The following is a 17,708-nucleotide window of genomic DNA, read 5'->3' as shown; positions in this document are numbered from 1 at the left end:
GGTGGGTTCAGGTGGTGACAGCCATATCTCTGCATTGTTCTGTGATTTGGCAGCAGAGCCTAGATTAGGTCATTTATTTCAAGTATCATGGGCAGTGACTGTCTAGCCTTCATGGAAACTCAATAAATACTAAATGACCAGGGTGGATAAATAAACACTTCCCTCCTGCCTGGAGCCCACTCTCCCCTTAGATATTAACAATGATGCTGTCATTTACAGACTGCATGTGCAGTTGCCAGGGACTATTCAAGACACTTTACAAATCTTAACCCATTTATTCTCACAACACTCATCCACATTTTACAGATGAAAAACCTGAGATACGAAGAAGTTAATTAACTTGCCAAGTTCACATGGCTGAAAAGTGAAAGCTCAAACTCAGGCAGCCTTCAAAAGCCCACTCTTAACCCTCCCCACCAATTCCTGTCGAGATCACCTCAAACCTTACTTTTCCCAAAAGCCCAGCCTTGACTGTTTCAGTCCTTTCTATATTCCATGTGACACAATGTAGTAATGAAATTATGAAAGGTTCTATAGCCTGTATTTCTATGCTGCAAAAAGCATACCCCACCTGAAAATATGAGACGTGAAATCAGGAGGGGAAACTTATCTTAGGCTGTCACTTTCTAGCTCTTTGTCTTGGGGCTACTTAAATTCTGAGAGTCTAGTTTTCTGCCATAACAGTATTTTTCTCTTGAACTTCTTACGAAGGTCCAGTGAAGAACTATGTAACTTTAAGGCACTGCCTCAGTGCTTCAATCCTCTCATTCATTTATTCCCTCTCCCTCTTTCATACACAGCCTCCCTATAATTAGACATAAAGTTATCACACTCAGGTGCCACCTTGTCTCTTCCTTTTTTTCTCTCCAATAGCTTTTACTATTTTGCTATTTACTAACCACCAAAGCTTTATTCCCCAATGGACTCTCAGCCCAAAGATGACTCAAGATCCCAACAGGTCTTCCAGCCCTGGAGAGCTGCTACATCTAGCACTCTGACAGTATTAAATAGAAGGCAAAGAACACCATTTCTATCAAAGTCACGTTGATTAGGATTCTTCTGAGTTACATCATTCAGACATGAGAAATGTGCTTCTCATTCAGAACTAGCCTTGAGGTGCATGATGAGGTTGGCGAGAACCTCTTTGGAATCTAATCTTTTCACTCCTTTTCCCCCTACATGTTGAATTCCCTTGATCCCTGGATCTTCTTCAGGGTAAAACAATCTTTTATTTGTGTGTATGTGCATGTGTTACTATAAAATGAGGTTTACGTTTTATCTATCTCTAGTGCAGATGAGCAATTTGATTGAGGTCTTCAGCTGACTATAATTTTACACAAGGCATTAACTCCAATAGGTAGAAGCCTTAGACATGCCATTGGTGTTAGGGACATATGTGAAGGGAATTTGAGACAGAAACACTTTCCAGAACTCGTCAAAATGATTAAGAATCAGATAACTCCTATTCTACCTATATATAAAGCTATTCCATTCTCGATGTACAGACTGAGAAATTCTGAGTAATGATTTCTCTAGTGAATCTTCAGGAATTGTCCATAAGATGAGCTGATTCTAGTTTAAAGATTATTTGCCACAGTGCAATCAGAATTAAGCTTCTCAAGTCTATTATTTGGGTCTTCAGTTTGCAAAATGACACACCTAATTGTTATGTGTCCATTAGAGTCAATTTAATAAGATTTTTGTGAGCATCTAGGCACAGTAGGTCACTTAAGCCAAGAAAGACACAGGCTGCCCCTCTCTAGATGTTGCATGTGCAGAACCATGTAGAGAAACAGGAATGGACAAACCTGAGCCAAATCTTGGCACCAAAACTTACTAATTAAGAAATTATTTAACCTCTCATGCCTCAACTATTTTTTCTGTAAAATAAAAATAATTAATTGAATACCCCAGATATTTTGTTTTTTGAATAACTTAAAAGACACAAGAATCATGTTGTAACCTGAAACTAATGTAACATTATGGGTCAAATACACTAAAACAATAAGAGAGAGAGAAAATGAGACAGACAATGTAAGAAAGTGCATGGCATATCATGGTCTCTCAACAAAGAGAAATTTCCTTTTTGTTTATAATATAGTGTACATTGTGATAAGTTTCATAGCATAAGTGAAAAGTATCACAAACCTATGGGAGGAAATTAATTTAAAGAGATGTTTGTCAGATTGTATCATTATGTCCAATGAGACCCATATATATAATGCCTTCAAAGACAAATGCCTTCTTCTCTTAGAAAAATGCCTTCAAAGACAAAAGTTTCTAATTGAGACTCTCCACCATGTCAGAGAATCTTATGTTTGCCCATGAGAGGGATTTTTTTCTCTCTTGGCTTTCTATACCATTCCCTCTCAGCCAGGCAGCCAGCCTATCGGGGTCCATGGACACTATTCCTAAGCTTTACCATGCATCATCCCCGATCAAAACCTATGCAACAAAAAAAAAAAAAAAAAAAAAAAAAAAAAAAAAAAAAAAAAAAAAAAAAAAAAAAAAAAAAAAACCTATGCAACTTTATGGGCTTGCCATGTTTCAAAGAAAATCTCTCTCTCGTCTCTCTCTCTGTCTCTGTCTCTGTCTCTGTCTCTGTCTCTGTCTCTCTCTCACACACACACACAGAGTCTTATGGGGTGGGTTTGTTTCATTTTGGGAGCAGTGACCATTCACTCAAATTCCTGGGCTTTTGGTTTCTGTTTACTGTTTTGAAGAAAACATAGATCACACCTTATTTCCTCACTCATTGTTGCTTATGTTTGGGGTTTTTTGTTGTTGTTGTTGTTATTGCTTGATTTTTTTCTTTTCTGTTTTTCCTGTTACTTTTGGAATAAACGCACTCTTACTAAATACTTAAATACTCACTATGTGCTCTGAACTGTTCAGAAATAACCAGACACTTTCCATATTCTGTTGTGTTTCAGAGAAGTGAATAGATGGCTGGTTGAAGCACATGGAAGTCCATATACATCCAAGAAGAGGCTTCTACAAATTTCACATGGATTCTCAGAACCAAAACTACATTGCCAGAAAAGATCCACCTTCATTCTGTCATGCACAACAGTGTTTACTTGTTCCTTACAAGAAAACAAGGTAAGTGAGTAAGTGAATATTTGGGTTCCCAACAAATGCAAACATTCACTGGTCAACCCTATATGAAGAGAGATCCAAGTATATGTACTAGACAGGTTTATCTCATGTTGAAAAGTTTTGTTGGGCAGACCTGATCAACACTGCAAATTCTGTGCACCAAAGAATGCATCTGTGTCTGAAATAGGATAACTTCATTTCTTTTTAAAACTTAACCTGTGCTTCAGCCATTAGAAAGGACAAATACCCACCATTTGCTTCAACATGGTTGGAACTGGAGGGTGTTATGCTGAGTGAAGTAAGTCAATCGGAGGACAATCATCATATGGTTTCACTCATATGCAGAATATAAGAAATAGTGAAAGGGACTATAAGGGAAAGGAGGGAAACTGAGCGGGGAAAAATTAGACAGTAGGACAAACCATGAGAGACTCCTGGCCCTGGGAAACAAATAAGGTTTGCAGAAGGGGAAGAGAGTGGGGAATGGAGTGGCTGGGTGACAGGCACTGAGGAGAGCACTTGATGGGATAAGCACTGGGTGTTATACTGTATGTTGGGCAAATTGAATTTAAATTAAAAAAAAAACTCAACCTATGCTGCCTCCCATGTTTCTTATCTTCTTATGACTATAAAACTTGCTTTCTGCACACAAAACCATGTACCAAATAATTGAAAACACAAGTTTATTTGATTACTTATTGCTTTATAAACATATACACATTACAGAATAAAAAATATCTTTCATGGGGTGCCTGAGTGATTCTTGATTTCAGGTCAGATCATAATCTCAGGTCCTGAAATTGCACCCCATGTGAGGCTCCATGCCCAGCTTGGGATTCTTTTCTCCCTGTCCCTCTCCTCTGCCGCATCCCTGCCACTTATGCTCACTCTCTCACTCACTCTAAAAAAAAAAAAAAAAAAAAAAAAATTCTGTCTTACCACTTTCTATATTGCTTGCATCTACCTGACTGGCAGCCAACAAGACCCTTGAATATGTTCATCTTACCCTACACACCAGAAGAAGCAAAAAAGTACATAATTACACAGAGAACTATAGTTCTGCTACAGTGTATGTTGTTCTTTTCTCTATCCAACCCCACTGCCATACAAAGACAGATCAGATAAAGTACGAATGGCTTGACATTCTTGAGCAGTAATGTTTTGCTCTATATTTATTAGAATAATTGTTTGTAAACCTCAAGGTTAGATTGAGGATTGAGGGAGAATTTTCTGGTGAGCTACAGATCACTATATAAATGTTGGATGATTGTCATTTTCTTCCCCACATTATTTTCACCTATTTTTTTAATCAAACTCATATATTTTCTTTTCTTTTAAAGACTGAGATCCTAAAGATTTATCCAATCCAGTTATCAACCCCACAATAACAGTCTATAGTCTTTGTGGTCTAAAAAATAAAATGTAAAGACTTTTAGGGAAGATGGCAGAGTAGGAGGATCCTAGGCTTACCTCATCCCACAGATACAACTAGATTACCTCACATCAGTGTAAATAACCCAGGAAATTACCCAAAGATTGACAGAATAAACTCCAGAGCTAAATGTAGAGAAGAAGCCACATCAAAATCAGTCAAGGGACTCAGAGAATAAAAGGATGTAAATTAGGACAGCATATACCTAAAATGTAGGGAAGGGAGGAATAAAGAATAGCTTCAAACTTAAATGACCATCAACTAAAGATAGATTGCTATATACAGAGGATGTTATATTCAAACTGAATGGTAACCACAAATAAAAAACCAATAATAGATATGCAAAAAAATAAAGAGAAGGGAATCCAGGTCTATCTCTAAAGGAAGACAACTTATCATGAGAGAAGACAGCAGGGGAAGAAAGGAACAGAGAACTACAAAAACAACCATAAAACAAGTAACAAAATAGTAATAAATACATACCTGTCAAAAACTACTTCAAATATAGATGGACTAAATGATCCAATCAAAAGGCATAGAGTGACAGAATGAATTAAAAAAAAAAGACCTATTTATATGCTGCCTACAAGAGACTCACTTCAGACATAAAGACACATGCAGATTGAAAGTGAAGAAATGAAGAAGCATTTATCATGCAAGTAGATGTGAAGAGAAAGGGTAGCAATACTTATACCAGACAGGATAGACTTTAAAATGAAGACTGTAGCAACAGACAAAAAAGCATACTATATAATCATTCAGGTGACAAGCCAACGAGAAGATGTAACCATCATAAGTATTTATGCACCCAACATGAGCACCCAAATACTTAAAGCAGTTAATAACAAATATAAAGTAAATAATCAATAGTAATACAATAATAGTAGGGGATTTTAACACTTCACGTACATCAATGGACAGATCAAGCCAACAGAGAATCAACAAGGAAACAGTAGTATTGAATGATATATTGGATCAGATACATCTAATGGATGTATTCAGAACATTCCATCCTAAAACAGCACAACACACACTGTTTTTAAGTGTATAGGGAATATTCTCCAGAATAGATCACGTATTAGGCCACAAAACACATCCCAACATATTATAAAAGATTAAACTCATTCTGTGTATCTTTTCTGACCACAATTCTATGAAACTTAAAATCAACCACAAGAGAAACTCTGAGAAGAGCACAAATGCATGCAGGTCAAACAACATGTTACTAAACAATGAGTGGGTCAGCTAATAAATCAAAGATGATATAAAAAAATACATGGAGAGAAGTAAAAATGAAAACACAATGGTCCAAAATCTTTGAGATGAAGCAAAAGCTGCTCTAAGAAGGAAGTTTAGAGCAATACAGGCCTGCCTCAAGAAGCAAGAAAAATCTCAAATAAAAAAATCTAATCTTATACATAAAGGATCTAGAAAAAGAAGAACAAAGAAAACCAGACATCAGTAGAAGGAAGGTAGTAATAAAGATTAGAGGAGAAATAAATTAAATAGAAAATTTTTAAAAAACACAACAGGTCAATAGATAGTATCAGGAACTGCATTAGTTACCTCAAAAGTTGCCTTGTACAATTACATTCTCTTCTGTTACATTTCTTAATTATGTTACCTTCCAGCAAGATTCTAAGTCTGTAAAGCACCATGTATAAAGATTCAATAAGCCAAGAAGGAATATCCTTTTCTTACATACATTCTGCAATCACCATAATGCAATGCTCATACTTGACAAATATTTGACTGCTTAATAAAACCTGAGCATGCTGAAAAGATACACTGACATAATCTATATAAAGGAAAGCCAGACAAATATAAATATATATTGAATATTTCCATACATATGAAAAATATATAACATATATAAATATATATTACATGTGTTGTTTTTTTAAAAAAAAGATTTTATTTATTCATGAGAGACAGAGACAGAGAGAGAGAAAGAGAGAGAGAGAGAGACTGAGACACAGGCAGAGGGAGAAGTAGGCTCCATGCAGGGAGCCTGATGTGGGACTTGATCCCAGGACCTGGGATCATGCCCTGAGCCAAAGATGGATGCTCAATCACTGAGCCACCCAGGCATCCCTACATGTGTTTTTATATATTTTTAAACTTTTAATTTAAGTCAAGAACTAAATGGAAGTAAACCATGACTTACCTACAATTCACTATGTTGGGAAGAGGCAGAAGGCTGAAATGAGTGTTTTGGGGGCCAGATGAGAAGGGAAACTCAGCTGATTATGGTCCATCATTCCCATGACCATATCTGAGAGCCCTTACCTAACATGTTTGATCATGAAAAATCTACATACCAGGGAGAATGTAAGATTGCTTCTATCTGGAAAAATGAGGAATCCTGAACTAAGGCAAAAGAAGAAGAAGGACTTGGGAAAGAGGATTGTCCTTCCTTAGTTCACCCTTCCAGGTGGAAAGTGTGCACATTTTGGTTTTGCTATCCACTTCCATTGATTTTGTGACTCTGTCATGGTGGATTTATGATACCATTATAATACATGCCACATTATTATTTTTTAAACAACAATAAAGTTTAAAAACTGAATAAAAGCTTTGCTCTGTGATTGACCAGATTCTTTCTCAGAATGAAGAAATGGATGAACAAATCACACAGCAAGATTGAGAGTCTGTGGGGGACATTTGACACCGTTTCTTTCGAGGGGGGTATTTGTAACAGTATGCTTCCCTGCACAGTTCAGAGCAGAAAATGCTGCTCTAGGTTTTATAGTTAACTGGCTTTAGGATATTTAAATCTCCAAACTGGGAAAATGACAAACTAAATCAGATTGCTAGTTAGTTGTCTTTGGATAGGATCCAGTTTGTACAGTATTGGCCTGTTCAATGTCTTTAAAAAAATTGGAGTTAATGGTCAACTTTTTAAAATCTGGCATTGTTATAGAAGTCTTTGGATTTTTAGTTTTATTTTAAAAATTCAAGATATCTCTAATTCTGTGCAACAATTTGCTGAGTTGAGAAGAGGCTATTTCCTTTAGCTCTCCTATGTTCTTTTTTCTTAAGATTTTATTTATTTATTCATGAGAGACAGACAGAGACAGAGAGATAGAGAGACAGAGACACAGGCAGAGGGAGAAGCAGGCTCCATGCAGGGAGCCCGATGTGGGACTTGATCGCGGGTCTCCTGGATCAGGCCCTGGGCTGAAGCTGGTGTTAAACCGCTGAGCCACCAAGGCTGCCCACTCTCCTATTTTCTATAGTTTATCATAGTCTCGTGGGCACTGAGATTTGCATGCCAGTGGTCATTTAATATAGAGGAAGGTATTTGGGCTTTTTCCAGGATTCTATTCAAAGAAACAAAGCAAAAAAAAAAAAATGACTTAGTGTCCATATGTTTCAAGAAAAGTTGGAGACAGCATATGTCTTTGTGGAAATATAGAACACTCTTCCATATGTATAGGTAGGCAAAAACATAATATAATTTGAGTCATCATTATAAAATAAACTCAGCCTACTTCATCCATGTATTATTTAATAGCAGTAAGGACCAGGTGTTTGACTTGTGGATTTATTAGACATTTTTTAGTTCATTTTTTTGACGTCTTCTAAGTTCAAATACTCTATTTATTCTACAGTAAATTCTAAGTGTGATTTACCATTTTAACAGAAGTAGCAAAATAATTCCCATGTGGACTTATGGAAATGAAGAGTGGGAGAAGAGATAACTGTACTCTATACTGAGAAGGACATAAAACTACAGAAAGTAAGCAAAGGCTAGAACTCAGATACCCTAGGTTGCAGCCTAGGACTATTTCTGCTATGATTTCTACCATTTCTGCTCTTTTCCAGATATATTAATCCATGATGGAGGCATTACTGAGTGGTTTGGGTCTCCAAGCCTCCTTTCGCTTAAGAAAAAAAAAAAAAAAAGTGTACAAATTCCCGAACTTCACAAGAATCTTCCCTTTCATTTTCTCAATGATTTTACAGTTTGCAATGATGGTGTATAATTTTTCTCTCTTCTATATCCCTTCTCAGTTTCCTTTGGAACAGCCTTCTCTCTCTTCTGAGCTCTTAGAGTGTTTAGTTTTTACTGTCACTGGAACTAGAAGTGAACATTTTCTTGGTTTAATAATAGGATAGGCTTGCTTCCCAAGACATGAAGTGATTTTGTTCGGTGCAAAATTGCCTACTGCATTTTGACCATTAATGATTCATGATGCTTTCGATTCTACTTGCAAATGTTGAGTTTTATACTTCCCAGGGAAATCCAGACTTTCTCCCTTTTTCCAACCTGGAAAAGTTACTTGAGCAGAACCCACAAGAGCCAGTGATTCATGAATTTCATAAAAGAGCAGAGGAGAGTACATTTTAGGAGAGCAATATTTCAAAGAGCCCAAGGAAGACCCTCCAGAAAATATGTACCCACACTCACAGCACAGAACTAAGGCTCAGAATGAGGTTCCCTTAAGAGAAGAAACATTAGAAAGTTTATTGTTACAGGAACCAATCCCCAACCTCTTATTTGTGTGTTTTAAAGTGAAGTAATGCTTTATGAAGCTAGGTAAAAGTGTTTTTGCTCTAAGAAACACTTGTTTAAAGAAATCCTGACCTGTAGATTTGGACTAGATAATCTGAATGCAATTACTCACAAATTTCTCAAAACCTAACACTAGGTATTGCTTTAATGAATGCAAAATAGCTAGATTGATATCTGAATCTGTCAAATGTCTGTCTGCATTTGAAGGAAGTTTGCAAGGTCAAATGGAGCCCAAGATGTTGGGGTTTCTAAATAACAGAAAGCATATATTACCTTTTCTGAGATGGAAAAGTTAGCATGAGATCTTTGACTTCATTTACAAGTTAAGTGGACAATTTCTGTTTCTTAAAATGAATATACTACCTAAGTAAATGATATGTTTCAAAAACTATGTGGAATGAAAAGAATGACTATAATCATATGCAATATATTTAGTAAATAAAAACTCATGAGTAGGGGATCCCTGCATGGCTCAGCTGTTTGGCGCCTGCCTTCAGCCCAGGGAGTGGTCCTGGAGTCCCGGGATCGAGTCCCGCGTCGGGCTTCCTGCATGGAGCCTGCTTCTCCCTCTGCTTGTGTCTCTGCCTCTCTCTCTCTCTCTCTGTCTCTCATGAATAAATAAATAAAATCTTAAAAAAAACCATGAGTCCATAATAATAATAAAGGGAAAAGATCATTTACTATCATTGGAGGTGACTATTATACCAATTCCACACTCTGAAAATTGGCAATTAAGAATGTGGAATAATTCTTTCAACAATCATTTAAAGGGAACAAGATAATAAAATTGCTTAAATAAAAAGCTGATGGGGAATGGAATATTTGTACAGTTTCTAAGTATCACTCCAGACATATATTTGATTTCTGTGGCTGTACAACAAATTACCACAAACTTAGTGGTTTTAAATGACACCCAGTATGCAACATCAGTTCTGACAAGGCTACAGCCAAAGTGACAGCTGGGCTGTGTTTTTCTGGAAGCCACCTGTAGTTCATTGCCAGATGACCTTCTCAAAGACCTCTCACAACAAGGCAGCTTATTTCTTCAAAGACAGCAGAGGACTGAGGGGAGAGAAGGATGGGGAGGCTTCTGTCAATGTGTATAGTTTCAGTTTTGCAAGATGGAAATGTTCTAAAGATCCGTTGTACAAAAATGTGAATACAAGGACACCTGGGTCGCTCAGTGGTTGAGCATCTGCCTTTGGCTCAGGGCGTGATCCCAGATCCAGGGATCAAATCTCGCATCAGGTTCTGAGATGTGAGCAGGGAGCCTGCTTCTCCCTCTGCATGTGTCTCTGACTCCCTCTGTGTGTCTCCCATGAATAAATAAATAAATAAATCTTTTTAAAAAATGTGAATACAGTTAACACTACTGAACTGGACACTTCAAAATAATTAAGATGTTAAACTTACGTCATCTATATTTTAGCATATTTTTAAGCCCCAAAAGGAGGAAAACATAAAATATCTTTTGATTTTGAGGATTAATATTGTAGAAGTCAATTACTGCCTACCTTTATTAGATGCTCTGGCATTGTTAGCTCATACCAGTCTGGGTTGCAATCAATAGTTCAGGTCCTAAAATACTCTCAATGATGTGACTCAGTAGGGAGGGTTGTGGCTCCTACATTTTAAATAGTCAGAAGCACAAAGAGGTAGAAAAAATTTCCTGAGAGAGAGATTTTCCCAGCCACTGACTGTCCAAGAATAGGTGACAATATTTTAAACCAGTGTTTCTTGAAATTTCACACGTATAAGAATCACCTGGAGTCTTGTTAAGTTGCAGATTCCTATGCAGGACTTCTGGAATGGGATCTGAGTTTCTGCAATTCTAACACTCTCCCAGGTGATCTTGATGCTGCTATTTTGAGTCATGAGAACTTAAAGACATTCAAATAATTAGCAAAGGTTGAACTAACTATGCAGTATTTACTAATTTCATGTGGTCATAAAGATCACCTGCTACTTTATTAATACCAATGTCTAGGCCCCTACACTAGGGTTGATGCCTTAGTTGCTCTTCAGTGGCAGTCTGGTATTTGTGATTTCAGCCTCATGATTTTTATGATTAGCTAATTTAGGGAAATATTAAATGATATCTAAAATAGTTTTCGGTACTGACTTCCCACAATTCTGTTTCTCCATATTTCTCCTAAGGGCAAGCTGTAGACTACATTTTCAATGGATACCTCTCTCCACTGCTGGCTTGGTGTGCTGTTTCATCCCAGGGACATTAGAATCCCTATTAAATGGAAACATCCCTCCCCCTTTTATTGCTTAATAACCAAGAATAAGCTCTCTATCCATGAACCTGCTGTCATCATCTAGTTAGATGAATTCACTAAGAGATAGACATTCATTTTTATAACAACTCTGTTAGGTTTTCATTATTTCCCTCATTGTGTGGACTAGAAGACAGATAGCAATAGAGGTTAACTGACTTGCTCAACGTCAACCAGAAGGACAAAGTTGTAGGGTCTGGATTTGACTCTCATCTCAGTCTTGAACCTCATCCCTGAGACACCAGAGGCCCTATCATCTGTGCCGCCTCCTCCTTCATGTACTTGTGAGGTACAGAGCCTACAGGCTGTTTGCATATTCTGCTCTCTCACCTTGATGTCTCCATTCACCTCAGCTTTCTTCCTCCTGCTAGGACTTCAACACTCTGACTTTTGCATCTCAGGTCGTCTAGCACTGGACTTCAAGCCCTGATTCTAACCAGTGTCAGATTCAGACTCACTCTCTCCAGTATCTTCCCTTGGTCTTCTTGAACATCCACATTCATCTCGGTCTGGAGGAAAAACCAAACTGAGATGTAATGAAGCTCCTGATGGTAGGCTCTTTAGAACAGCAGTCAAATATAGTCCCTGGATTATTCTTCACTCAGAACGAGCTGCTCTGTGGAGAGCCTTGAGGTAGGATTGGTGGGGTGGGGAAATACACACTCATAGTGGTTAACAGAAACTTGCTGATTCTTTTCTATTCCTCAGTGATCATTACTACAAACTGCATGAAAGTCTTTGCCTAAATGATATGCTTCGAGCACCAGGCTAGAACTGCTCAGAATACTTGGAGATGTAGGGCTGAGTCCAAATGCCCAGGAATTATGTCCTCATGGAGCTTCTGATTAAATGACGTGAGGAAGATACTTTTATCTCTTTTTAAAGATTTATGTATTTATTTATTTGAGAGAGAAAGAGAAGAAAGAGAGCACAAGTGAGGGGAGGGGCAGAGGGAAAGGGAGAAGGAGAGAAGCAGATTCCCCACTGAGCAGGAAGCATGAGGGGCTGAAATCAAGAGTCAGATGCTCAATGGCCTGAGCCATCCAGATGCCCCAAAGAAGATACTTTTAATTAAATAGTCAAAACAATCCATGTTTGACTACAAGTAGAGATCAGGGCTATGAGGAGAAGGAACATAAATTTTGGATTAAAGTTTCAAATGTGTGGTAGAAATCAGCAAAGATCTGATCAGGTTAATCTCATTTTTCCTTGTATTTTTTTTTTTTTTTAGTGGAGTTGTGATGTTTATAGTTGTAAAAAGAGTTAACATTTATCGAGCCCTTATTAGTACAATTGGTTTCTTCTAAGTACTTGATATGCTTTGTTATATTATATCTGCACAGAAACTATATTAACCCTATAAAATAGCTACTCTCAATCCACTTGAGTTTCTTCATTTGCAAGTGTTGGACAGAGTGGTTATGGAACCATAAGCATCATACAGCCAGGGAGCAGTGGGTGCAGAATTGAACACAAGTCTAACTGATTCGAATGTTCAAGTTTTAACAATTGTTGATTGTTTGTTGCCACAGGAAAATATAGTAGACATGGTGTACTGAGAGCCAGAATGGAGAGACAGTGGCAAGAATAATATGAGAACAATTAGGTAGACTGCTAATTGGTGAAACACATAGACCCAAAGAAGATTTTTTTTTTGATGGATGGCAAAAAGGAGGAAGGGTTTGTAATAGCATCTGCCTGGGGCTTTCTCCTTGGCCCCATCTGAAATAGTTTGTCTAGTGGACCTAGAAATATGTATGAAGGGGAAGGGCTTATCCCCTGTACAGACAAAAAATGCCGAGAGGAGGAGCAAATATGCTGATTGACAAAATCAGTACTCACAAAAATCCCCACCAGGTCTGCATCTCTTAATGTGAAATGTAATGCAAATGAAAATGAAGTCTTGCCTTTTGAGTTCAGGTCATCAACGGTATAAACGTAGAACTGGGGAGATGACACTTCACATTTTGACAGAGGAATTTTTATGGGTTGGATACTCTAGATCTAGCAACAGCATAAGGGGACAGGTAAAATCTTTCATGAGACCTGTGCTTCACTCTGAGATGTGTAAAATTTTTTAAAAAATCAAATAAAACAAAGGAAGGAGGAGACAGCATTGCTTTATCTGAGCTGACCATTTATGGAAAGAGGTATTCCAGTATTCCACATGGTTTGGCACCTTCTAGTGAGGTTATATAGAGAACAATCAAGTTTTCTGGAGGAAAGAAGCAGGATGGTAAATGCTTGGAAATAATTTACTATGAAGGGAAGTCAGAACTTAAATGAATAAATAAAACAAGGTGTTGACTGTAGGGCAGATAAGATTCAGGATAGTTGTCAAATTGTCCTTAGCACTTGGACTGTTCAGCAGAGGTGGCACAACATCATATTGGGGATTGTGGTGGGAGTGTTGATGAGACCACTGGGCACAAGAAGAGGAAACTATGAGAGAATAATTGATCTCCATTTTACAGATGAGAAAACAGAGGTTTAGAGAGCCAGTAATGTTAGACTGAGTTAAGGGCTTGCCAAATAAATCAAGAGGAAGAGTGAGTAGGTGAAAGATTTTAGGGAAAGCTTCAAAAAGCAAATCAGAAGTCAGTACAAATAGGTGTTCTTTGACTTGGGGCACCTGGGTGATTCCTGCTTAAGTGTCCAACTCTTGATTTCAGTTTAGGACATGATCTCGGGGTTGTAAGATCAAGCCCCACATCTGGCTCCACAGTGTGTCAGGAGTCTGCTTAAGATCCTCTCTCCACCTCTGCCCCTGACCCCCACTCGTGTGCTGTCTCTAAACAACAAAAACAAAAAATGGGATTCGTTGACAAAAATAATTATAGATAAAAATGTATTACTGTTATTTTACTCTGTTACATGCTTTCCATACCTAGTCTCATTTCATATTTCTTGCAATCCTTTCTCCATCTTAAAGATGAGAATACTGAGGCTAGGGGAAACTCATAACTTGTGTGTACATGGCTGAGACCCAGCCATATGTGGGTTAGACTCCAGAGCCCATGTTAATAGCCAATCCCTTGTTGCTTCTAATAACATAGAACAGGATTATATTGGAGGTTAGGGCAGAAAGACAAGAGACACCGAGGCCAAGAAAAGAGAAGTATTTGCTCAAGGGGAGAAACTGGCAGAGTCTAGTAAGGACTGGGCTGGAGACACAAGTGGTTTAGATGGAGAGTGATAACATGAGGATCCCATGTCACTAGAATAATCAGGAATGTGGCAATTTCTGGAAAGCAATGGTTGTAACCAACTCCAGCTAATAATACACTTCCCTGGGGTGGGATCTTTAGCCACAGCCTATCAATATTGTTAGACAAATGCCTCCCGGACAACCTCATATCCATATCCTTTCAGGGCAGTATCAGTCTGCTTGAGTGGTGTTTTCACCTTCTTTTGCCTAGACAGGTTGTCTGCACTCAGTTTTTAATGAAAAAAGAATCATTAAGGACGAACAGAACGCATACAAAGTGCTTCTGACAGCAGGGCTATCATACCAATATTGTAATTTGTATTGAGGTAGTGTCTCTCTGCCCAAGCTTTACACAGTTTCTCCCTTGTAGACTTCACACATTTAGCACAATAGACATTATCTTTCTTCCTAGGTGACAGGGAAAGAAAAACCACCATGCATTCTAATCTCGGGCTTAGTTCTAGAGAAACTGAGGCTGATAGGATATGATCTGAGTCTTCAACATCAAAGACCAAACCCTGGAACAGATTCTACTCCTCAAATCTTATATTCTATCCCCCAACCTCCAGCTCGCTGCCTCTGCTACTTAAGCTAGAGGAATCATTTTGTTTTCTAAGTTCTTCATCCCGAATGTAATAAGGCCACTTCTGAAACAGGGCAGGGGCCTATTGGTGGAACAATTTCCCCAAGCCTACCCCGTTGGGTTCTGGCCACAGAGGCCCCTTTTCTCCCCAAAGCGCCAAGTGCCGCATGAGTTCACTTCTTGCTCCCTGGCATCTTGCTGTGCACTGCTTTATTAAGAGGAATTTACTCTTCAATTTCCTGTAGTGATTTCAAATTCCCAAGGTTACTGCTGCGCCTTACTTTATAGCAACAATTACACACCACTCCCTAAGGTCGTAAAGGATTTGGAAATACATCCTCAGAGGAGCCTTTGGATGTCAGATGCCACCAGCTTGCAACAACATTAACTCTGTCATTAGAAGCTCGGGTGTGAGATGCTTGGAGGTGGGAGAAGAGAAGGAGCCCAAAGAGAACAAGGAGAGGGTTCTTTAAATATCCTGGCCTGGTCTCAACACTCGGGGAGTGCTGCGAGAGGGGGGCTCACAGCGCCAGTAGTAATGAGTGTTGGTTTTCTCTTGCAGAGAGCAGTTTCTGTCTGCAGGGGGTGGGGTTTCTCTCCTCCAGCCTCTGATCACAGAGCCACATGGCTCTCCTCACAGAGTAGTTATTTTAAATGTGTAACATTTTCAAAGAAACTTACTGCTGAGGCTCTTTTAATCTTCAGAGCCAGTTGGCAGGAGGCCTGTATGGAGCTTATTTTATGGTATCCTAACAATGCGTACAGGGCGCATCTCAAGGAATCCCACTCTCCAAATGAGGGTTGAGGACAATGTTCCAGACCATCAGATGCAATTCCTGTGTTTTATAAAGAGGGAAACTGATACTCAGAGAGAGTAATTCAGCTCACATGCTGTCACCCTGCAAGTAAACTGGGAGATATTTTTTTTATACTTTATTGCTCATAAATCCCACATTCATCACAGAAAGAAGAGCAATGCTTTGACTCATCCAAAGGTTCTTTTTTCCTTTCTTTCTCCCCCCCTCCCTTTTTTTGAATTAAATGTATTCATTAATTCAGTTTGGCTTTATAACAACCCAAATTTAGGAGACTTATGAGTAAAATAAAGCAGGAGTGAGCAGACTCTGGTACTTGGATTAATTTAACTTAAGAGGAAAATAAGATGTGTAATCCCCATTTTATGACAATAGTTGGGGAAAGACCAAGGCTTTTTTGAAGGGCTTAGTGTCAGCGGTGCCAGCAAACATGAGATGAGAAAGTCACACCATGAAATTGTAACCTTCCACATGGTAACCTTGCCTTTCCCCGATAAGGGGATCAAGAAAGAGAAGGAGCCTCCCCAAATGACATGAGTCAAAATCCCTCATATGTCTTTCTTGTTAGTATCAATGCCTTGTCTCAGTTTGGCTATGAAAGAGTGGTTCATAGAAATGTCTATTAGCAAGTGAATAAGTTTGTATTTCAAAGGGCATTTTATAAACAAAGAATATAATTCTTTGCTTCTCCCTCTGGCTCTGATAATAGTAGAGAGCAAAGGAGGCTCAGCAATGACTTGAGGTATATATGTCAGTGGCTTTTATTTAAAAAATAGTCCCTTCTGGAATTTAGATGAGGAAACTTTTGAAATCTAGATCCTGGCCAGAGACTTTACCAAAAAAAATTCACTTTTTTTCTTTCTTTATTCATCAAGCAGCTTTTGAGTGAGTACTACAGGCATGGTTTATGTATGTCTCAGTCTTTACATTCAAATAAGAAATGCAGAGACCCAAATTTGAGAGTGGTCATGAAAACGTACAGCACAGTAGCTTCTAAGAAATTGAAGAATAAAAGTTCAGGAGAAGATAAGAGAAATGAACATGTGCTGAGCTCCTACTTTGACCAAGGTTTTGATTTGGATGCTCTATTAACATTGCACTATTTTCATTATGAAAGGAATTTAAACTCTGTATACTCTCTGACGCAGGAAAGTTTAATCACATGAAGTAACTTTCCTATGGTCTCACCTCTAGAAGGTCAGTCTGGGGTTGGAATCCATGTTTATCTGATTCAAATGCCCAGCACTTTCCTTTATTCTGCACGAATTGCTCATTGGTGCCAATATATATATATATATTGCATTCCCAGAATGTCAAAATTACTTTTTATAAAGTCTGTCAAAGCAGGCTTTAGTTTATAAGAGACAAGTTAAATTGAGTTCTGAATCAAGTACACAGTTACTGATTTTATAGGGCAGCATAACGTAGTGGTTACCAGCCTGGGCTCTGAAATCCATCCTTGTGATTTGGAGCCTGCTTCAATCCCTTGGCAGTTGTGTGTGGCAAGTACGCCTTTCACCACTCCGAGTCACAGAATCCCCATTATATGAGTCCTGCTTAGAAAAAGACCGAGGGACTTAATGGGACTTTAGTAAAGCAATTTTTTACAAAGGTGTGGACAGGTTCCTGGGAAAGACTTGGTATCTGCAGCAAGTAACAGTACCAAGAGCTGCTACCTTCCCATGGCTGCAAAGGCTGATGGAGGGGAATGTTGGAACCCAGAAGACAAGGGAGAGCTGCATGGAGAGGGCTGTCCAGCAGAAGATGCTG

General features: G+C 38.4%; 1 long non-coding RNA gene across 2 annotated transcripts in view; it reads left to right on the top strand.

The window, feature by feature from the left end:
- LOC112672302 (uncharacterized) overlaps nt 1-17,708 on the top strand; it is a 61,833-nt gene that overhangs the window by 11,857 nt on the left and 32,268 nt on the right. For both annotated transcript variants that reach the window (XR_003144169.3, XR_003144172.3), the window contains one exon: nt 2,934-3,102. This is a non-coding gene — a long non-coding RNA (uncharacterized LOC112672302). The remainder of the gene's footprint in view (nt 1-2,933; nt 3,103-17,708) is intronic.

Source organism: Canis lupus, chromosome 28, assembly GCF_003254725.2.
Source record: "Canis lupus dingo isolate Sandy chromosome 28, ASM325472v2, whole genome shotgun sequence".
Lineage (NCBI taxonomy): Eukaryota > Metazoa > Chordata > Mammalia > Carnivora > Canidae > Canis > Canis lupus.
The sequence above is the reverse complement of the archived record's forward strand: the minus strand, read 5'-3'. Positions and strand labels throughout refer to the sequence as shown.